Source organism: Aegilops tauschii, chromosome 7 (assembly GCF_002575655.3).
Source record: "Aegilops tauschii subsp. strangulata cultivar AL8/78 chromosome 7, Aet v6.0, whole genome shotgun sequence".
NCBI lineage: Eukaryota > Viridiplantae > Streptophyta > Magnoliopsida > Poales > Poaceae > Aegilops > Aegilops tauschii.
Window position 1 is genome coordinate 359,063,691 of NC_053041.3, and position 16,362 is coordinate 359,080,052.

Genomic DNA, 16,362 nt, shown 5'->3' on the forward strand with positions numbered 1-16,362 from the left:
GTTGAGCATCATGCCTTGTTCATGTGTGGTGTGTTTACCATGTTGTGTGCTTCTTCTCGATAGTTCCCGTGTCGTTGCGATCGTGAGGATTCGTTCTTCGTGGCTTCATCTTCTTCATGGACTCGTTCTTCTTCCTAGCGGGATTTCAGGCAAGATGACCGTCACCTTGGATCTCACTACTATCATTGCTATGCTATTGCTTCGTTCTATCGCTATGCTGCGCTACCTATCACTTGCTCTTCAAGCCTCCCAAATTGCCATGAACCTCTAACCTTTGTCACCCTTCCTAGCAAACCGTTGTTTGGCTATGTTACCGCTTTGCTCAGCCCCTCTTATAGCGTTGTTAGTTGTAGGTGAAGATGAAGATTCCTCCATGTTGGATTATGTTTATGTTGGGATATCACAATATCTCTTATTTAATTAATGCATCTATACACTTGGTAAAGGGTGGAAGGCTCGGCCTTATGCCTGGTGTTTTGTTCCACTCTTGTCGCCCTAGTTTCCGTCATACCAGTGTTATGTTCCTTGATTTTGCGTCCCTTACGCGGTTGGGTGATTTATGGGACCCCCTTGACAGTTCGCTTTGAATAAAACTCCTCCGGCAAGGACCAACCTTGGTTTTACATTTGCCTCACCTAGCCTTTTTCCCTTGGGAGTCGCGCATCCCGAGGGTCATCTTTATTTAACCCCCCCCGGGGGCCAGTGCTTGTCTAAGTGTAGGTCCAAACTAGAGCACCATGCGGGACCATCCCTTGGCAACTTGGGTTACGTCGGTACCTGTACGCTTCGCTTATCTGGTGTGTCCTGAGAACGAGATACGTGCGACTCCTATCGGGATTGTCGACACATCGGGCGGCTTTGCTGGTCTTGTTTTACCATTGTCGAAATGTCTTGTAAACCGGGATTCCGAGACTGATCGGGTCTTCTCGGGAGAAGGAATATCCTTCGTTGACCGTGAGAGCTTGTAATGGGCTAAGTTGGGACACCCCTGCAGGGTATAAACTTTCGAGAGCCGTGCCCGCGGTTATGTGGCAGATGGGAATTTGTTAATGTCCAGTTGTAGAGAACTTGACACTTGACTTAATTAAAATGCATCAACCGCGTGCGTAACCGTGATGGTCTCTTTCCGGCGGAGTCCGGGAAGTGAGCACGGTTTTTGGGTTATGTTTGATGTAAGTAGGAGTTCAGGATCACTTCTTGATCATTGCTAGTTTCACAACCGTTCCATTGCTTCTCTTCTCGCTCTTATTTTGCGTATGTTAGCCACCATACATGCTTAGTCGCTGCTGCAACCTCACCACATTACCCCTTCCTTACCCATTAAGCTTTGCTAGTCTTGATACCCACGGTAATGGGATTGTTGAGTCCTCGTGGCTCACAGATTACTACAACAACAGTTGCAGGTACAGGTTTTGCGATGATCATGATGCGAGAGCGACGTTACTTGTTTTGGAGTTCTTCTTCTACTTCTTCTTCGATTAGGGGATAGGTTCCGGGTCGGCAGCCTAGGCTAGCAGGGTGGATGTCGTTTGAGCTTCTGTTTATGTTTCATCCGTAGTCGGATGTTGATCTTATGTATGATGTATTGATGTATTCTTGCGGCATTGTTTGCCTCTTGTATGTAACCCCATCTATTATGTAATGTTGATGGAATGATATCCACCTTGCAAAAGCGTTTCAATTTGCGGGTCTATCCTTGGTGGGACCTTCGAGTTCCTCTTGGATAGGGTCGCATATTGGGCGTGACAATGACGGTCACCTCGCTCGCGTGGTCGTGCCCTTGGAGATTTCACATGGTGCGTTAGGCTATCTGATCCTAGCATGTCATACATACTCATCACCTAGTCACTCATACAACAAGGTTAGCTATAAGGTAGGCTATAAGAGTATTTTTTTACTTCTCTCTATCTCTTTCTTGGTAGTATTTATTTCATTTGCCAAGGAGTGGCCTTTTCCAATGAAATGGTGCTTAGATGAGTTGCTAAGGGCATTAAATGGCTTAGCAACTCAAGTCCCCAATGCATAGGTGCTTAGTTTTTTGTTGCTAAGCTTGCTTCATTTAATTAGCTATAGACTCAAAATTGTGTTTTCACCTAAGTACACGCGCTTAGCACCGTTTCTTCCTGGGGTCACCAAACTAGTCTCTCTCTTCTTAATTAACTTGCCACATCAGACTTTATGCCTATGTGGCAGGCTTAGCACCTGTACGAGCAAGTACAATAGTGGGCTATAAGCCCGCTTACATGGCATTTTTGCATATGTGGAGGAGAGAGGCAAGGAAAAAGTGGAGTAGTGGGCTCTCATGCAAGAGCCAGCCTCTACATGGTGGAGCATTGGGAGAGGCACCTGTATACCATGGAGGTGGCAAGGAATCGGGAGACTCACGCCGGTCGTAGCGCCACAGTTAAAATGATAATGGCAAGTCAAATCACGGAGCCCCACCTATCCAGCAGTAACTCGCTGTCAAGTCATAGAGCCCTATGTCTGCAGCAGCCTACTCCCTCATCTTCTCGCGTCTGTGTCAAACTGACTAGGCGGAACTGCAGCACCTACCGTGCGGGAAAACCCCCGCCCTCGACTTTTCAATAGTACAGTATAATTTCGTATCCATGGATTGCGCCATGGAGAAAAGCCTCAAGAAAACGGCAGTACACACGTATGGAGTATACAGCACGCCCGTCGCGTTCGCATCGCACCCCAGATGGTCGATCGGTCTGGCATGCCGCTCTCCGAATGGAACGCGCGTCATATTGCGTTTGCACACACATGTGGGACCGCAATTGAGAACCGACTATAGGCACACTCTCCGGCCCCTCAAGTCGGGTGAGTTAATAGATGAGAGAGATGAGCGATAGTACTGGAGCAGTGTTGTACAGCCGTCGGTGCCTGGACGATCCCTACATGACATGGAAGATCAGTTTGTCCATGCATGTGACCAGACTCCAGCAGACACGGCTGGATTGGCTATCGTTTACATATCATGCAGGTTGTGTTGTACAGGGCTGTAGTTCTGATGCGAAATCTAAAAAAAGGTTTCTTGTCATCTCACAATATTAGGTGTCATGTGCTTCGGATCACTACGAGGGTTAAACAGCGACAACTGAGTTCCTCCAAGGTGCTGGTCATTGGGAGCACATGCACGAAGACTACTCGGCTGCCATCTAGGTCAAGCCGGCTATGTTAATTAGGACATCTATTGATGGACCCCTTTTCTACGAGTTTATCTTTAATTTGAGCTTTGATCCTCGTCTAGTTTGTCCGTCGGGATTCATGTTGTGTCCTTGCGGCAGTGAGGTTATGGTTTCTTGTCATGTGGCATTTTTTCGTGTTATATGTTAATCTGGTGCTTCAGATCAAAATGACGACAACTGCGCCTCAGGGGCACATGCATGAATACTCCTCGACAGTCATTGACGAGGTCAAGCCTCCGGTAGACAAAAGAAAACTACTCCACTATATAGGCAGGAGCCTCCGCGCTTGCTTGCTAGTGTTGCTCTCTTCACACTGTCTCGTCCTCTCCAGATCTAAACACGACAGCGGTGGCCACACTCTCTCTCTGCTCATCGCTGGTCATAGATCCAGCCGGATCCTCTCCGCCGGGGAAGCTGAGAAGGTGCAACGTTCACGCGGTCGTCCTCAGCGATGACTCTTACCCACTGCCGGCGCCTCCCGATCAGTGTGCCTTGCGGTTCTCGCCCACGCACCACCGGCTAGGGAGGGCCTCCGACCCCTTCTTCCTCGCTGCCGTAGTGTGGGCAGATCCGACCTCCCGCCGCCCACCTAGCGACATCCTGGTGACCCTCAGGTATAACTTCCTTCGAAATTGGCCCTGCTCTACTTCCCCAGCTCCTGACGTTGCTGCATTTGTATGTTTTAGTATTTCTCAGGCCCCCTCGTAGATAGGATCGATCAGTTGTTCGAAAGCCACCTAAATTTTTACTGTTAAGAGGTAAAACTAGTTCATGCACTTGAATCTAGTACTACTTGGTTCAAACAAGGAAGAAAGGGGGTGGGGGTGGGGGAAGATTTGTTACCTGAATATATGACTTGGTCGAAAGAGGAAATAATGGGGGCGAAAAGTAGCGGAGACTGGCTATCCAACTGGTCTCTTGGTCTAATAGGGAAATAAAGGGCAACGCAGTACAAACTCAATATAAACCCGATCTATTGGTTGAAAAAGGAAAGAAAGTGGGGACTAGGGGACAAGTCAACAGAGTATGTCCAGCACTAGATTTGCTAGCCTCACACAGTAAAAGGTGGCTATACCAAACAAAAATGGGACCAACCCAGATATCTTGTTCTGATGTTTGTTGCCCCGAGCCCCTCTTATGTAATGTCACTGGTAAAATGTAGCAATCGCACTGTTAAAAGTAAGGACACATTAAACCAATGTTGTTTTCAATGTGATGCCTCCAGTAATATGAATCAATGGCACTGTTTCATGTCCTGCTAAATTTCCCATTAAGATAAGTTGCTTCTTTTCATTAGAAATGCAACTGTCCTGGTCCGCCTACTCTCCCGTGCCCAAATACCAACTCTGTAGCAGCTGTTAATGTAATGTTGCTGCTAAAATGAAGCAATGGCACCATTAAAGTAATGTTGTATTTAACGGTTTTCATAGTTAATCCTAATGCCCACACTAATATCTAGCAATGCTGCTGCTTTAGAAATTGCTACTGTCGTTGTAGGATTGCCATTTAGATAAGGAACATGCTTATTTTCATTTGATGTATGTTTCATCACTTGTTAGTCACCCTCCTTTCCACCTTTTTGTGCAAACAGAGATATACATTTCACACTTGATCTTAGTTGAACTGCACAAATGATATCCAACTTATAGTTGAACATTCCAGGAGCTTCACAACCAACCTTGATGTTGCTCAATTTTATTGCAACTAATGAAGAAGAAGCTCTGTGGGTTTTGTTTTCTGATGGAAATGGAACCGGGGCTGGAGCCCTTTTCTTAAAATAATGAAGAAGAAGTTGCTAGCTCGTGGGACATTGCTTCATTTCAGGTGAACTGCACCAAAACGTCCCATGAATTGAATCATCCATTTTGGTGACTGGTGTCATCCCTTCTACGATGGCGTTGACTGCAGATATGGTTCCCATCACGAGGTATGTTCCTTTTTTGTCCGACCGTTTGCCAAAGTTCCTGCATGTTGAGTCTGCTCTTGTGCTACTGTTTTGGCACTGCCATGATAAAGCAGTAATGTTATTATTTTGCACCTTAATCTAGTAGCACTATTTAATTTGAGGCAATGTTTTGTCACCGCTAGTGGCACTGATTTTTTTATATATCGAAAGAGGGGGTTTCCTCGAATTTCATTAAAGAAACCCAACCATAGAGAACCATTATCCGACAACATCTCAGTGTAAATGGGCAGTTATGCAACTACTACTAGAACTGTCACATCCCTAGCTTCTGGCAATGCACTAGGCTACCTTCATGTGTGCATCATGTTTAAATTCAAATGGATATGAAATGGGGATGACAGAAAACCCCCGGCACCCCCCCCCTTAATCCAACTAGGGATTACTAAAATCTTTTTCAATGAACCTGAAATACCCTTCTAAAATGTTCATCATCTTTGCCTTGGTCTGGAACCTCTGACAAAAATGTTGCACATATTTCTAGGACATCATAGGGTCACTGAATTAAATCATACTCTATTTGCATGTGGGCATTTAAATGTTATATACTATTTTAAATGTCCGAAAATCATAAACTGAAATGTTTACTGTTGGATATATCCCAAACACTGGGCATGAGAAGTTTCATGATTTTTGAGTTAGTTTTAGTATTTATAATAAAGCCCTAAAGTTGCAGAAAAATAGAAAAAGAAAAACAGAAAATAAAATGCAAAGAGCAACTCACCTCGCAACCTACTGTGCACCCTGCACTGTAGCCTGTGCCGGCCCAGCCCACCTCCACCTCCCCTGTCGCCTTCCTCCTCGCGCCAGTAGGTGAGGGCGCGTGCCCGGCGCGCGCAGCCACGCGCCCGGCCACCTCCTTCCTGCCTAGCTGCCCCCTCGACACCCTGGAGGCTCGAGGCGCCGACACGCAGCACCCTGGCTCACTCCTTCGCTCTCCCCGCGCTCCTCCCCCTCCTCTGCTCTCTCCCCGCATGCGCCCGAGCGAAGCTCGTCGCTGAAGTTCGCTGCCACCGCGTCCACCGCCTCCCCCTCGCCTCACTGACCTGTCCACGAGCCCCGCCACCATCGCCTAGGCCTCTCCGTAGAGCCACGTGACACGGAAAGTCCTGGAGAGCCGCCATCGCCGTCGTCTTCACCTCTGGCCGCCGGAGATCGCCTTCGCTGCCCCGTCGACCTCAGCGCGTCCCCGAGCCCGCTGAGCATCTCGTCGCACCAGCCGTGAGCTCTTGCTCCTCCTCCCCCTCTCCGTTTTTCCCTCGTGCGCCGTAGTCGTCGCCTCGCCTGCAACCGAACGCGCCGCCGCCCGCGCTCGTCACCGGTGATGCTCCGGTGACCATGTGGTCCCGAGCATGCGCCCATCGTACTCACCGCACCACGTATACGTCGTAGGTGCTAAACACACATCGCCACGGCCATCGCAACCGCGTCCCCGCTCGCTCCCGACTCCAGCCGCCGCAAACCTCGTCGCCGGCATTGCTCCCGGCCACCCCAGCTCCCGCCACCGCCACCGTTGGATGCGCCACTCCACCCTCTTCTCGTAGCTTCTATCTGAGCGCCAAAACGGCCCATGTAGGTGGATCCCGACGTGCTCCGCCGCGTCCGGCCTCGCCGGCGGGTTGACCGGTTTGACCGGTGAGGTTGACCCCTTCTTGACCGGGTTTGACCGCCTGAGTCACTAACGTGCGGGGGCCACCTCGCTAACTAATCTGGTTTAGTGCTAATTAACCTAAGTTAGTTAGTTAGACACCGTCATGTGGGCCCAACCCTAGATTAGTTTAGTTAATCACCTAATTAGCACTAACAGGCACTGTTAGTTACATGTGACACTGACACGCGGGTCCCATTGGTCGGGTTTGACCTGGACCGGGCCTGTTGACCTGCTGAGGTCAGCATGACCTAGTGCTGACGCAGTAAAACCTTTTCTGTAATTCAAATAAATCTAAATGATTTATTTATTTTCAGAAAATACCCTAAACTTCTAAAATTCATAGAAAATTATCTTTAACTCCAAATGAAATATATTATATATGAAAAATTATCAGAAAAATCCAATCTATCCATTTATGCTACTTTCATGCATGAAAAACCAACTTATACCTGCTGTATAAGTGAAAACATTCAAATGGCATTTTAAATGCTATATGGAGTTTGCATATGTGCCCTTCGTTCATATGGACTTCATTTAAATTGTTGCTAGATGCATTAGTGCAAATCATAATATTCTTGCCATGTCATTATCATGCATCATAATTCTTTCATTGGGTTGATTGTATTCTTCCTTGTTTGCCGGTATCGTCCCCTCTCGATAGACGTGGTTCCGACGATGTGATCGATGACACCGAGGAAGAAATATACTATCTTCAGAAGTGCCAGGCAAGCAAAACCCCCTTGTTCATTCCAATACAATCCCACTCTCTCGCTCCCGCTCTCTTTTATTGCATTAGGACAATAATGATTCAACTGTTACATGCTGCGGTAGTTGAACCCCTTTCCTCTGCATGACCTGTCATTGCCACAGTAAATAGATGAAACCCACTAGCATGAGTAGGAGTTGTTTGAGCCCTGATGTGCCTACTCATTCATGTTTGTTTGTCATGCCTGCTACTGCTTAGAGTTGAGTCAGGTCTGATTCATCGGGGATGAATTGGAATGTGGTGAACATGTCCTACTGTTGAGAGCTAAGTGTGTGAACACGATTTGGTGAAGGTAGCGGTGAGAGGCCATGTAGGAGTACATGGTGGGTTGTCTCATTGCAGCCGTCCGTAGGAACTGAGTTCTGTGTTTGTGATCTATGAACAGTTACTACCACGCATTGGAATGCTTAAGTGCCCCTCTCGACTTATTAATCGCCTTGATCTCTGTCCAGGAGTTGCAACTAGTTTCTGGTGTTTGTAGGATATGTGTTGGGGGCCGTGCGTAGCGCTGACTCTAGGGGTGGGCTATGATGCGGTAGAGACACAAGGCACGGTGTACCGGGACACCCGTTTGGTGCCTCGGGAACCCTGCTCTCATCGTTTGGGGTCGTGAGCGACACCCCGGCCGGATCTCCTTGCGGATGTAACCCGAATAGGCGATAAACATGGACTAGAGACTTGTGTGGTTAGTCGGGTCGTGGCCGACTCCCTCGCCAGGCTTCCGCTTGAAGGTTGCCGAGATACACGACGTGTACATGGTGGTAAGTGGCGAGAGCGTGTGTGAAGAAGTACACCCCTGCAGGGTTATAAATGATCTATTCGAATAGCCACATCCGTGGTAAAGGACCTCTGGGTTGCCTGTACAGTTCATAGACAAGCGAAAGTGGGTACTCTAGAATGCGCAAGATAAGCGTGAGTGCTATGGATGGCGTTCTCGTAGGGAGAAGGAAGCGGATCCATAGTGGTGTATTGATTGGTGAATATGTGGACTCGTGTGCGCCACCTCAAAAGAGTTACTTGCAGTCGTAGTTCAGGATAGCCACCGAGTCAAAGCTGGCTTGCTGCAGTTAAACTCCACCACCCTCTTTGTTCATACTGATGCATATGTAGCTAGATCTGATGTAAGTCTTGCTGGGTATATTTGTAATCACGTTTGCTTAATTTATGTTTTTGCAGAGAGACTTCAGTCTCACTAGTAGTTCCGCATGGACTTCGACGTTTGGCTTGTTACCTCAGCTACGATCTTGTGCCCTCGGCAGGGTCTTGTAGATAGTCAGGCTTCTCAGCCTTTTCATTTGTAGTTGTCTGTACTCAGACAAGTTAAGCTTCCGCTTGTGCTTGTTGCTTGTATGACTTGAATGCTGGGTCATCAGACCCATGTTTGTAATATCTGGCTCTTCGGAGCCTAATGAATAAATACTTTGAGTTGTAGAGTTTTGTTGTGATGCCTTGTTGTATTTACACATATCGGGCATATTGTGTGTATGATTGAAATGCTTGGTATGTGTGGGATCCGACAACCTAGTTGTTTATCCTTGGTAGCCTCTCTTATGGGGAAATGTAGTCTAGTGCTTCCACTGAGCCATGGTAGTCTGCTACAGCCCGGTTTACCGTAGTCCTGCTAGCCCAGTTACTACTGCTCCGGAACACTTAGACTGGCCGGCATATGATCCACTTCGTTCCTGTGTCTGTCCCTTCAGGGAAATGTCACGCGGTGACTTCGGGAGTCCTGCTAGCCTGCTACAGCCTGGGTTCCCGGAGTCCTGTTAGCCCAGTTGCTATAGCCCGGATTCACACGCTGATGACCGACACGTTCGATGCTGGTTCATGTATGCATCTCCTCGTAAGTTAGCACCACTTTGGGTTGATGACTAGTCATGTCGGCCCGGGTTCTTTGTCATATGAATGCTAGCGACACTATCATATACGTGAGCCAAAAGGCGCAAATGGTCCCGTGCCAAGTAAGGTGGCACCCGTGGGAATACCGTGCGTGAGGCCGCAAAGTGATATGATGTGTTACATGCTAGATCGATGTGGCTTAGGATCGGGGTCCTGACAAGAACGAACTAAGTACTAGCAGGAGACAAGTTCTCCACATAAGCTAGGCAGGTAGGGGGACGCAGCACCAGCTCGACCATGTTTGGATTACAACCCAAATGCTACCACAGAAACATCAAGGGGAAGATAGGGACTGAAAGAGCCAGCTTCAGCATCCCAGTCTAAGCACCCCCGACCTCCATCCTTGTGACGCGCGGTACACCTCGTTTGCCACCTGCTCGATCCTAGTGCCACTTATAAAATGAAGTAATAATACAGTTAAAAGAGAGCAAGTGTCCTCTCTATCATTTCATTTCCAATGTACATAAAGAAAGTGCTTCTCTTTGTTTGTATATGTTTCATCAACTAGTCCCATTGTCAATGTTTAAGCGTTTCAGCAAACGGGGGTGCTTAATTTTAGTTGATCTGCACAAAAATAGAGATTAGAATTTCTGATGGCCCCTCCTTGTACTACCGTTGTACACTGATGTTCATCACTGGCAGAAGGTGTGTCAGGGAGACTTGGGTCGATTTCCAGTATGAGGCCTACCGTATGAGGCATCGTAGGGCCCATCTCGCCCTCGCAGCATGGCATACTATGATACTATCGCAATATTTTCTCTATTTATTAGTGTATGTTTCATCAACTAGTGCCACTATAATGTAATCACGCTATTTCATTATCTATGCAAACAGGGTTATTCAGCTGCATTTTGGTGGAACTGCAGAAATGTACGGATGGAACCAGCATATATGTAGAGTGCGAGGTGTGCCAAGTAAAAAATTACCGACACCAACCATGATCCATGCACGCATTGGCATCCACCACCAACAGTGGGATGTGTGGCGCTCTCTGTGGATGGATCTTTCTCGGCAGCAAATCCTCTAACCAAATACTAGTAGCTTATATTGGCAGTTTTCTAGGGAGTACTCTTTTCTGAAAGAAACACCAATCTAGTTTTTCTTTCTTTGTACACAGTGTCACAACTTTGACGCAAAGGTCCAGAGCTATTTTAGGGTGATTGGCGTAGTACTCGGAGACTAATTGTAAGCATGATTTTCATTAGCCGTCACACTGATTGTAAGCATGAGCAGATGGAAGATTAGGTTAGTGCGAAGCTTACCTTAAACCCTACCGCCATCGTTGAAATGAGGCGAGCGTCGAGGGAACCATGGAGAACGGCGGGGAAGCGACGTCGCGCCATCCGGCCTCCTCTTGTGGTGGGAGAACAAATACTCCTATGGCTCTGGCTAGCTCTGCACCCTCACGAACGGCACACCATACTCGATCGATTCGTTATCCTCTGGATGCTCGACCTTCGACCTGTACGCCCACCACCTACGCCTGACTTTCGCCTCGGGCGAATCTATCTGCTCCATCGCCCAGAGGAGATACTCGATGAACTCATAGGACTGCGGCGTGACTGCCGCCGAGGAGTACATCGCCGCCCTCATTGCCGCCATCTCACTCTTTCGCATACATTGCCACATGGCCCTCACCGTCCTCGAGATCTCCCAATCATTGTCAAACCAAGTAAGGATCTCCTTCAACCTGGCTAACTTTGCCAGGTCGCCACCGAAGATCTGCCCGATTCGCTGCTGCATCCTCTCCATAGATGTCCTTCTGAGAGGTCCAGTGCTAGCTTTGGAAGATGGGAGGTGAGACGATGGTCTTGCAATAGAGAAGAGGGAGACGAGAGATGATTGTTTTGCAATGGAGAAGATGGAGAGGAGAGGGGGTGGTTTTGCAATGGAGAAGAGGGAGAGGCGAGACAGTGGTTTTGTAATGGAGATGATGGAGAGGAGAGGAGAGGAGGTGGTTTGGCAATGGAGAAGAGGGAGAGGAGCGTGCGGCAGCGATTTAGGATTGGACGAGAGGGCCGGCGCCCTATGACTGGATCAAAATCAAAATCAGTTTACCCTTCAATTAAGAAAGCAACCCCACATTAACTAGTCACCTTTTATTCTGGGTCATAATTGACCATGATTTTGCAAATTAAATAAATGTTATACGTTGCAAAAATAATATAATTTGAAAGTACATTCAGAGATGAACAAAATGATACAATTTTTGGTGACATGCATTCACATTTTTCTTGTCAAATACAGTACGTGGTCAAACATTGACCCAAAATACGACAAGAAAATACTTCCAAGACCAACGCTGCTCCTCTCCTGTTCCCATCTAAATCCAGCACTGCTCCTCTCCTCTTCCATTTCAAAACCACCGCCCCTCCTCTCCTATTCCAATCCAAAGCCATCGCCGCTCCTCTGTCGTTCTAATCCAAAACCAACGCTGCTCCTCTCCTCTTCCATTCAAAAACCACCGCCGGCGAGTGAAGGTGTTGTGGAGAAGTAGATTGATGGAGGAGTGAGGGAATCTTGCACTATGGGGTCCTCGGGTGTCCGGGCTGTGTAGCATGGGCCAGACTGATGGACCATGAAGACACAAGATAGCAGGCCTTCCCCCGTGTCCGGATGGGACTCTCCTTTGCATGGAGGGCAAGCTTGATGTCCGGATGTGTAGTTTACTTTCTCTGTAAACCGACTCTGTACAACCCTAGGCCCCTTCGATGTCTATATAAACATGAGGGTTTAGTCCGCAGAGTCTATCAGAATTTACATAGGCTAGACAGCTAGGGTTTAGCCATTACGATCTGGAGGTAGATCGACTCTTGTAACCCCTATAATCATCAAAGTCAATCAAGTAGGAAGTAGGGTATTACCTCCATTAAGAGGGTCCGAACCTGGGTAAACATTGTGTCCCCCTGTCTCCTGTTACCTTCGATCATCAGACGCACAGTTCGGGACCCCCTACCTGAGATCGGCCGGTTTTGACACCGACATTGTTGCTTTTATTGAGAGTTCCACTGTGTCGTCGACGGCGGGATCGATGGCACGCCTTGTCGTTAACGACAACATTACCTCTGGAAGGGCCCTAGCTCCGGGACAGGTCCTCCAGCTCGGCAGTTTCACCATGGGCGCTCGCGTGGCCGTTAAGCCGAAGGCATCCCTCAAAATCGCCACACATCGTCTTCACATCGGCCTTGAACACCCCGAAAAGATGGATCCAGCAGATGTCTCATCCCTAAATGAGCCGCTAGATCGCATCACCGCTCTGGGATTTGCAACAGATTACGATCAGATTGGGCTTAAACCCGATCAGACGGAAATCAAGTCCCCGTCGATCACCCATCTGGTAGCGGTCGTGGAGGAACAAGCCGAGATCACTTTCTCCCCCTAAGTTAAGAACAAGCTATGTCTGGATACCCGAGGAAATATATTCTTCAGAGAGAGACCTCATGTCCTTCGAACATAGAACCGAGCGTTGAGCCCAAAAGCCGCCAGGACACTCCGGATCCTGGGTCGGTGACCTCGCAAATTCTTCAAACTCCGGATGCAATAGTGGGTCAGGGTTCGGATTTCAACCCAGCCACCCACCACAATCAATATTCCCCAAGCAACTCAGGCCCTCCAGGCGTATGCGACCTAATGTATGTGCGGCAGCAACCTGAGGAAATAGTCCATCACTTCTGGGCTCGATTCCTCCTTGTTAAAAACAAGACTAAAGATTGTTGTGACGCCGACGCGGTTTTAGTATTTTGTCGCAACTGTACGGATGAGGGAATCCTCAATGCCCTCAACCTCCGCCGCATACTGCACTTTGCAGATTTGGCACATATCGTACAGAAGTACTGCGCGATGGAAAACGCCTGGAAAGCCCAGACAGCCTGGTGGGAGCTGCCTGCCTTTAAGCAGCCCACCGGACGGACAAAAAGGATGCACCCTTACAGGGCACCTGATCATCATCTCATGGACAAAAAGATCAAGCCCCTCACAGGACACAGAACTATCCTTGACGATCTGCTCGATAAACCCTGTCAGATACATATGGCGCCGAATACCGAACCAACACACAGCCTTCGGGCATGTTGGTTACTTCGGCAGCTGGCTAAAAGCGGCGAGGCCATCCTCACCAAAATCACTCCAGAGAGGCACTCTTCGGAGGATGCCGATCTCAATGTTTTACGGTCTTCGAGACCTTTTCTTCCAATAACCGGCGCAAAAGGGCATTGCGCGACCTCGCCGAAGTCAACCAGGTAGCCGCAAAATCCTTGGAATGACATGGCAAGAACTTTCACCGCCGATGACGAGCCAAGGGCCAGATCAGTCCGAGCACCAGCCGCCTTGGTCTTTAGTGGATGGCTTTCGGCTCACCAAAGTGCTCATGGACGGTGGAAGTGGATTGAACCTCATCTACGAAGATACGCTCCAAAAAATGCGGATGGAAAAAGTAGCATTGAGCAAAGCGGCACCACTTTGCGAGGAATCATCCCCAGTCGAGAAGCATGAAGCTCGGGGAAGATCACGCTCGACGTCGTATTCGGCACGCCGGAGAACTACAAGTCTGAAGAGTTGCTCTTCCATGTGGCACCTTTCAACAGCGGATATCACACCCTGTTAGGACGAGACGCACGCTTTCAAGCCATACCCCATTACGGGTACATGAAGCTCAAAATGCCATGTCCTAACGGAGTTAGCACTATCACTAGTGATCCAAATATAGCACTCCACAGCGAAAACAAAACTGCATCCCTGGCCCTCGAGGCGCTATCCGAGGCCCTCACGGCCGAGGAACTAACCACTTTGTGCTCTACAGTGGACAAGGACGATGTAATCCTCGACAAAAGACCCAAATCCACTTCCTTCAAGCCAGCGGAAGAAATAGTCAAATTTCAAGTACACCCAACGGATCCTAATAAAACAGCAGCCATTGGAGCACAGCTGGATCCAACATCGATGCTGCTCTAAGAGCGTTCCTGCGCGAGAATTGGGACATCTTTGCCTGGCATCCTTCGGATATGCCAGGAATCCCACCCAGACTGGCTGAACATAGCCTCAATATAATAAAGGGGTTCAAACCAGTCAAGCAAACGCTGCGGCGATTTTTCGAACCCAAGCGACAAGCCATGGGGGAGGAGCTAGCCAAACTACTTGAAGCCAGGATCATCAGAGAAATCAAACTCCCGGAATGGCAAGCAAACCTGGTCATGGTGCCAAAGAAGGACAAATCCTGGCGCCGTTGTGTCGATTTCAAAGACCACAATAAGGTCTGCCCAAAGGACCCCTTCCCGCTGCCCCACATTGACCAAATCATTAACGCGACTGCAGGACACGATTCACTGTGCTTCCTCGATGCATACTCCGGATACCATCAAATTAAGATGAAGGAATCCGATCAGGCCGCAACGGCATTCATTACTCCGTATGGGCGTTTCTGCTTCAACACTATGCCTTTCGGACTCAAAAACACCGGCGCCACTTACCAACGCATGATTCAAACATGCTTGGAAAAACTAATTGGCAAGATGGTGGAGGCATACGTAGATGATGTAGTCATCAAAACTAAACATGTCGAATCATTGGTGGACGACTTGTGCCTTACATTTGACAACCTCCGAACATATGACATACAACTCAATCCAGAAAAATGCATTTTCGGCGTTCCGGCCGGAAAGCTACTCGGGTTCATTGTTTCCAATAGAGGAATCGAAGCATATCCAGCCAAAATCCGAGCCCTATCACAATTGGCAACGCCAACAGACCTAAAACAGGTCCAAAAACTAGCTAGGTGCATGGCAGCCTTGAGCCGCTTTATCTCCATATTGGGAGAAAAGGCACTGCCGCTTTATGGCTTGCTCCGGCATATCGACCACTTCGAGTGGATGGATGCAGCAACAACCGAATTGGAAGAAATAAAAACTTTGTTAGCAAACAACCCAATCCTTGCCGCACCAAACATCTGTGAACCTATGCTGCTCTACATATCTGCAACTCACCAGGTGGTGAGCGTTGTGCTCGTCGTCGAACGAGAGGAAGACAGACACAAATTCGCACTCCAAAAACCAGTATACTATGTATCGGCGGTCCTTACACCATGCAAATGCCGGTACCCGCACTATCAAAAGATAGCATATGCGGTCTTCATGGAATCTCAGAAGCTGCGGCACTACTTTCAAGAATGCTCGATCGCAGTGGCTTCCGAAGTACCACTCAATGACATCATAAACAATCGAGACACCACCGGCCGCATTGCCAAATGGGCTATGGCTCAGGTGTTAGCCGACTTTGTCGCCGAATGGACAGAAGCCGAACTACCTAAAGAGTACAACACATACTCCAACTGGGTGATGTACTTTGACGACTCTAAAAAGTTAGCCGGAATGGGGGCTGGTGTCATCCTAACATCCCCTACAGGGGACACAGTCCGTTATGTATTACAAATCATGTATACAGACTCAAATAACGCGGCCGAATATGATGCACTACTGCATGGTCTTCGGATGGCCGTTTCTATGGACATACAATGCCTCGAGGTGCGTGGGGATTCGAACCTCGCGATATCTCAAATAAATGGAGAATTCGATGCATAAGATCCAAAGATGGCGGCCTACAGCAATGCTGTACTCAAAATATCAGCTCAGTTTGAGGGGCTCGAGTTTCATCATGTGGTTCGAGACAGTAATCAAGCAGTGGACATCCTTGCTTGAATGGGCGCTAAACACGACCCCCTCCCGCCTAACACCTTTGTTGAAAGGATTTTCAAGCCATCCGTGGTATGGCAGGACGAGAGTGGAAATACCTGTCCAACGACGATCACACCCCCAGATACCGAACATGATTCGGATATCATCGGGGGCTCAGGCACCGAACCAACGCCTTCCGCCCATGTAATCATGGCGGTAATCGCTCC